The following is a 7098-nucleotide window of genomic DNA, read 5'->3' on the forward strand; positions in this document are numbered from 1 at the left end:
CTCGCCCCGCTGTGAGCTCTCCCCCTCTAACCCCTCTCCCTGCCACCGGCGGCCACCATGGGTGCCGCCCCTCCCCGAGCCCATACACACACACAAGCATGATGAACACACACACACACACACGTATATATGTATGAATGCATGTATATATTAGTATATATGTATTTTGTATGTTTAATTAGTTTAGATTTTTTAGATTATTGTTTTTTCACTAGTATATTTGTATGAATGCATGTTAGATGGATATAATTAGTGTTTAATTAGTATGGAATTTTTTTATATAATGTTGTTTTTCTGTTTTTAATGGATGTATAGAAGTTGTTTTTTTTTCTGTTTTTAGTGTTAGATGCTTAATTAGTATGAAATAGCATATAGAATTTTGACATATGCAATGATAGCATAATTAGTGTTATATAGAAATGTTAGTTATCAAAATCCAATCATTAAAAATAATGTTACTTTTTGCGGCCATATAGCTAGTATTTGTTCTCGACGATGCCCGGCCCGCATCCTCACCGTCGACCCTTCCGCGATGACGTCCGGCTGACCCATGTCCGGGACTGGGCTCCGCCGGGCTGGCACTGGGAGGTGCTGCCTGGAGGGGCGCGCCGCTTGATGAGGAACCCGACCCCGGGTCCCGTCGTCGACCCTGATCTCATTTGGTGGCGTTCGCGTGGGCCAGTTTTGGCGCCGAGGGAGCCGGCCCAGCCGGAGGTGGTACGTCGCCGTGTCAGGGAGGAGGACGAGCACGTCCATTACTACATGGTTGCATTAGAGGGCGGCAGGTTCTCCAATACCTGGCAGTTTCTTCAGGGATCTCACTTCAGCTATGATCCTGTGAGGGTTCCTTCTCTTTGGGTGTCCACCGCCCGCGCCGCAGGAACGGCGAGTGTCCTAGATTCTTCTGTAGTATTCGATCTTTATTAGCGACCTAGCCAGTGATGTATTCGATATTATATCTATTATTCGAGATGATGTATTCGAGATTATATCTATTATTCGAGACGATGTATTCGAGATTATATCTATTATTCGAGACGATGTTTTCGAGATTATATCTATTATTCGAGACGATGTATTCAAGATTATATCTATTATTCGAGACGATGTAATTTGAATACTAAATTGTTTTATATTTCTTTTGGATTAGTTAAATAAAAGCTATGGCAGACAATACCGGCAGAGAGGGAGAACAGGCCATGTTCGATATGATACGCCATCTTCACGGGAATGAAGAAGATTATGACGGCTCCGAATTTCTAAACAACACCGGAGAGGGTGATATGATATTCAATCGCGACGACCGAATTGATGAAGTCATGAACTATGATTATGATGATGACGAAGAAAATGTTGATCTTGAAACAACAAAGACCGGCGAGGTATATATACTTATATAAGCAGGCATCTGGTGATCATCACATGTTTTAAATGACTTGAAGATATATTAACGAATCGATCTTTGTTCTTTCAGCCATCCGGATCAAGCAAATCTTCAGGCAAAAGGACGAAACGAGGCCCGAACAAAAAGTTGAAGGAGGGCGTAAAGTACAATATTGAGGCAATCAGACCTAGTGGCGAACCATTAGCGCCTAAGAAGATTGCGGACAAGTTCGTTCGTCAGTGCGGAGTTCTTGTGAAGGACCAACTCCCGATCTCCCTTCAAGAATGGAGAGAGCTAGCAAAAGACAAAAGACAAAAAGACAAAGAGGACGCTGCTCCACGTCCAGATGTTACTTTTGTCGACAAAAAAAAAAGATCTGCTTTGGGATACTCTCATGGAACATTTCACCCTACCAGATCATTTCATAGAAGCAAATGTGCAGGAAGTCAAGGACGCTGCTCTTAGGAAGATGGCGGTTGCATTCAAGAACCACAAGAATCGTGAATGGGACAAGTACACGTCAAGGGAGGAAGGAAGACTCCAGTATTCGAGGGAACACTAGAGAACCAACATGCTCATTGGGACGATTTCGTGGAATTCAAGGATTCAGAATTAGCTAAGGAACGGTCAAGAATAAACAAGAAGAATGCCGAAAAAAGGATAAGTTCCATAAGCTGGGGCCATGTGGCTATGCGGTGGCAATGCCTAAGTGGGATAAGTCTGAGAATGAGATGGAGGATGCAGGTGCCACTCCGGTTACTAAGAGCTGGCCCCCCAGGGTCAGGACTTGGTTCTATGCGCATGGGGGGAGTTGGACCCGGAGACAAGCAATGTTTCGACGAGGGCAAGTCTGAAGGGAGCCGACGATGCGATACTTGTTGCAATAGAAGAGGCACGATCGGGGGTGTTCCAGCCCAACAGAGAGAATGACGAGCTTACGCGTGCCCTGGGAAATCCTGAACACCCGGGAAGAACACGAGGCAAGGGCGCTATTCCGTGGTATGAGGGGTTTTCAGACTGGAACACCGACTACAGAACCTGTGCGAGAAAGAAGATTGTGGAGGAGAAGAAGAGGAATATGGAGGAGGAGCAGAGGAAGCGGGACTATGAACGCCTTCAAGGCCTAGAAGCAAGTCAAGCGGAACTGGCAGTCAAATTCCAGCGGCAGCAGGAGCAGATCGACTCACTTACCCAGCAAAGAGGGTCTCAGCAGCTGCAGCAGCTAGCGAATGATCCATCATTGGATAGCACCACCCCATCCATGCCAAGAAGCAGCGTGGGTTCCACCCCGGATGATGCAATGCTGGGTAGATACCCCGTGGATGACATCACGGAGAACACTAGCTGCGAGCTACACGTCAAAATGAAGAACATATCCATGAAGGTGGCGGACGCCGTTGCTTTTACAAATCCCCCCGAGGCAACCTTCCATTGCAACCCGATTCCAGCGGGCTATGCTCGTGTCTTGGTTGATGAGGTGGTGGACCCATATTCGGAGCTAGAGCTTGACATTCCTGGAGGTGACGACGAGCACTTTCTCGGAGAGGCCAACCATCGTATCATCCTATGGAAAAAGGATTGCATCATCTTTCGAAGGCCACCGACACCACGTCAGCCGACTCCTCGTCGAAGTCCGCCACCGAGTCAGCATACTCCCGCTCCTGCAAGTCCACCAAGTCCGGCAAAGTGTCAGGCCACTCCTCCTCCAAGTCCGGCAAAGTGTCAGGCCACTCCTCCTCCTCCAAGTCCGCCACAACATCAGATGTCCACTCCTTCTCCAAGTCCGGCACAACCTCAGGCCACTCCTCCTCCAAGTATGGCACAGCTTTAGGCCACTCCTCCTCGTCCAACTCAGTCCCGTCAGCCGTCTCCGCCGCCTCAGCAATCGCAGAAGAGACACCCCGCAACTATGGTGCGTAGTGGTACGAGTCGAGGTAGTACAGGAAGTACAGGCGAAGGCAAGCGATACAAATATGGTCCAAGCCTCAAGCCTCTTCCGCAGAGGCCTTATGACAAGTCCGAGGAGGAAATCGCAGCCATATCGAAGGCCGAGGTGGAAGCCCATTTTGCACCGAAACTGCCACCACCGCCAAGGGAGAAAGTGCCTGAGGAAACGATTGACCACCTCATTCGTATGGCTCAACCACCAGCTCCCAAGCCTGTTGACACAGACTATGAGCGCCACATCAGGAAGTTAAATCGAGCACGTCTTCTTAAGGACGCGAGCTCAGGATCGAGCAAACAACAAGCAGCTGTCAAAAAATGGCGGGAAAACCATTCCCCAGCTGGGAGAACAGGCGGTGCAATCGATCCCCTCACTTGTTGTGCCAACAACACGTGACAGTACGCGCGCCCAATATTATTGTGGGCAAACAGTTTACGTTCCTGAGGTGGGCAATGTGGCAATAACCAAGGACCATATAATGCAGGCTGAAGTTCTCAACATCACTGTTGGACAACTCCTCGAGATCGAGCCCATGCCTGTGCTTAGAGAGGATGAAATAAAACGGAAATATGTCTGGGGCCAACCTTTGGTCGAGCCAGACAAGGTCAAGAACCTCCCAACGAGAATGTATGAATTGCATCAATGGTACATGAACATTACCAAGATTTTAGATCGATTGTCCCTCATGGTGAATGTCAAGAAGGATCATTACTTCCATGAGAAAGCTCTGTCCGTTGAGTATTCTGAACTGTTTCAGTTATGCAATCAAGACGCACTCGACAAATCTATCGTCAGTTGCTATTGTCTGTAAGTGATTTCTTTCTGTAATTTAAGTCTCAAGCTAGCTGTAGTGATCCTTTTGATCAATCATTACCTGTAATTATCCTCACTATATTCTTTTCTGTGGTATTATGCAGGATGAAGATGTATGAAATGAGAAAAGGTGGACGCTTTGGCATTGGGTTCATTGACCCAAATACCGTTAATGAATACACATGGCGGATAAATCCACATCATCAAAAGGCCGTAGAGGAAAACATGCTAGAGTTCTTGAAGCGCCTCAAATACAATGAAGATATACTACTTCCTTACAACTTCCAGTGAGTCACACTGTCTTGTACTACAAACTCTCTGTTTTTGCCTACTAGCTAGCTACATGTTTTTGCTTACATATGCCCGCTTAATTAAGACATGCAAACGTGTGTGCATGCAGATTTCACTGGGTCTTGTGTATCATTAAAGTTGACGACGGAACAGTTGAAATACTGGACTCACTACTCAAAGTTAAAACTGACTATAACATCTTGTTTGGGATAGTCAACAGGTAATTTCAATCATTATTAACTATATATCTCGGCCTATTTAGTTTGTCATTTCATGATATGAACTATTTAATAACCCATTTATTCATTTTCTTTGTCGGCGGGCAGGGCTTGGGCAAGGTTCATCAGCGTCACGGAAGGAGAATGGAAAAAAAAGCTTCAATGGTTTCGACCCAAGGTAAGTAATTAAGTAGTACTAGCTAGCTAGCTAGCTGCCATCTCTTTAATTATCATGCTTGATTAATTATTATCTGATCAAATTCCATTCTCGTAAAGGCCCTGAAGCAGGCACAGGGGACTGATCTGTGTGCATTCTGCGTTTGCGAGAACATTCGCATGATGGCGTCCGGAAGGAGCAGATCTCAAAGACAGGAATGGGTACGCTTGTCAGAACACTATTCACAAGTTTTACACCATTATCGATATCTAGTCACACAACTAATACACATGCATATTGATCTCCTTCTTAACAGTTCAGAGAGGTGCGGGGGAAGCTCCTAGAAATGGAGCGCGTAGAAGCACTTCAAGAGGAAATAGCGGGATTTTTGCTCGACCAGGTCATAAATCCGAAGGGAGAATACTATTACCCGCTACCGCCCCCATGAAAACCACTTCCAATTGTCATCGTGCCCCGAAGGCACCAATTAGGCTAATGCCACTGGCTCCGAAGGCAACATGCATATGTAGGAGAAATTGTATATAGCTATACATGTGTGTATCTGTGAATTAATTAATATGGTGGTTTGTGAGACATTGATGATATATATATGCATGATTGGTTCTACTAGAAATTCTATATATATATATATATATATATATATATATATATATATATATATATATATGCATAACGTGTACAATGTGTAGTATCGTAAAATACCAACAAACGAAAAAGAATTAAAATGGAAACACAAAATTAAATGAAAAAGAAATCATAAAACTAAAAACCCCCCAAACCTTATAGTACCGGTTGGTCTTACCAACCGGTACTAAAGGGCTCTAGGCCCCCAAAGCTGGCTTGTGCCACGTGGTTGCCCTTTAGCACCGGTTCGTGCTGAACCGGTACTAAATGGGGGGGCCTTTAGTACCCACACTTTAGTGCCGGTTATGGAACCGGCACTAAAGGGCCTTACGAACCGGTGCTATTGCCCGGTTCTGCACTAGTGCATGGACCTTGTAGGCTTTAGAGCGTCGAACTATGCAGCGGGCCTCATTTTGGTCTTCGGGAAGTTCCTACCTAATTAGGTAGGCTAGGAATGGTTCCGTCCACTAGGCAATTGCTGCCATTATTTCATGGGCTGAAGGTGTTATATCATTGGCTGAGCCACCGATTGTGTCAGAATGTTCTATGTCGGGTGGTGCAATTGGCTCCGAGTTGTTATTTCCGAACTCCCCTTCCCATAATACGGATGGCTTAAAGAGCCGTTCCAGGAAGATGTTTGGAGGGACGGCGTCGTGTTTTGCGCCGATACGTGCCAGCACGTCTGCTGCCTGGTTATTATCCCGGGCTACGTGGTGGAATTCGAGTCCCTCGAACCGGGCTGACATTTTTAGCACAACGTTACGGTAGGCTGCCATTTTCGGATCCTTGGCGTCGAAGTCTCCATTTATTTGGGATATTGCGAGGTTCGAATCCCCGCGCACCTCGAGGCATTGAATACCCATGGAGATTGCCATCCGGAGGCCGTGTAGAAGGGCCTCGTATTCGGCTGCATTGTTGGAGTCCATGTACACTATTTGAAGTACATATTGGACTGTGTCTCCGGTTGGGGACGTTAGGACGACGCCAGCCCCCAAGCCCGCCAACATTTTGGAGCCGTCGAAATGCATGATACAATTGGAGTATGCGCTGCACTCTTTAGGGAGTTCGGCTTCGGTCCATTCGGCGACGAAGTCAGCCAAGACTTGCGACTTTATAGCTCGCCCTGGTTTGTAGGTTATGTCAAATGGTAAGAGCTCGATGGCCCATTTTGCAATCCTGCCCGTCGCGTCGCGATTGTTTATAATATCGTTGAGAGGTACTTCGGAGGCCACTGTTATGGAACACTGTTGAAAGTAGTGTCGCAGCTTCCGGGATGCCATGAACACCGCATACGCTTATCTTTTGATAATGTGGGTACCGGGACTTGCATGGAGTCAAGACAGTGGATACGTAGTACACTGGTTTTTGAAGAGGGAATTTGTGCCCGTCTGTTTCTCGTTCGACGACGAGTACCGCGCTGACAACTTGATGTGTTGCTGCGATATATAATAGCATTGGTTCGCCTAGGTTGGGCGCGGCCAGGACCGGATTTGTTGCCAATACGGCTTTGATTTCTTCGAGTCCGGCCGTGGCAGCATCCGTCCATTCGAAATGTTCAGTGCGCCGGAGGAGGCGATAAAGGGGCAGTGCCTTTTCTCCCAAACGGGAGATGAAGCGGCTTAGAGCCGCCACGCATCCAGTTAGC

The sequence above is a fragment of the Triticum dicoccoides genome, chromosome 6B, assembly GCF_002162155.2.
Source record: "Triticum dicoccoides isolate Atlit2015 ecotype Zavitan chromosome 6B, WEW_v2.0, whole genome shotgun sequence".
NCBI lineage: Eukaryota > Viridiplantae > Streptophyta > Magnoliopsida > Poales > Poaceae > Triticum > Triticum dicoccoides.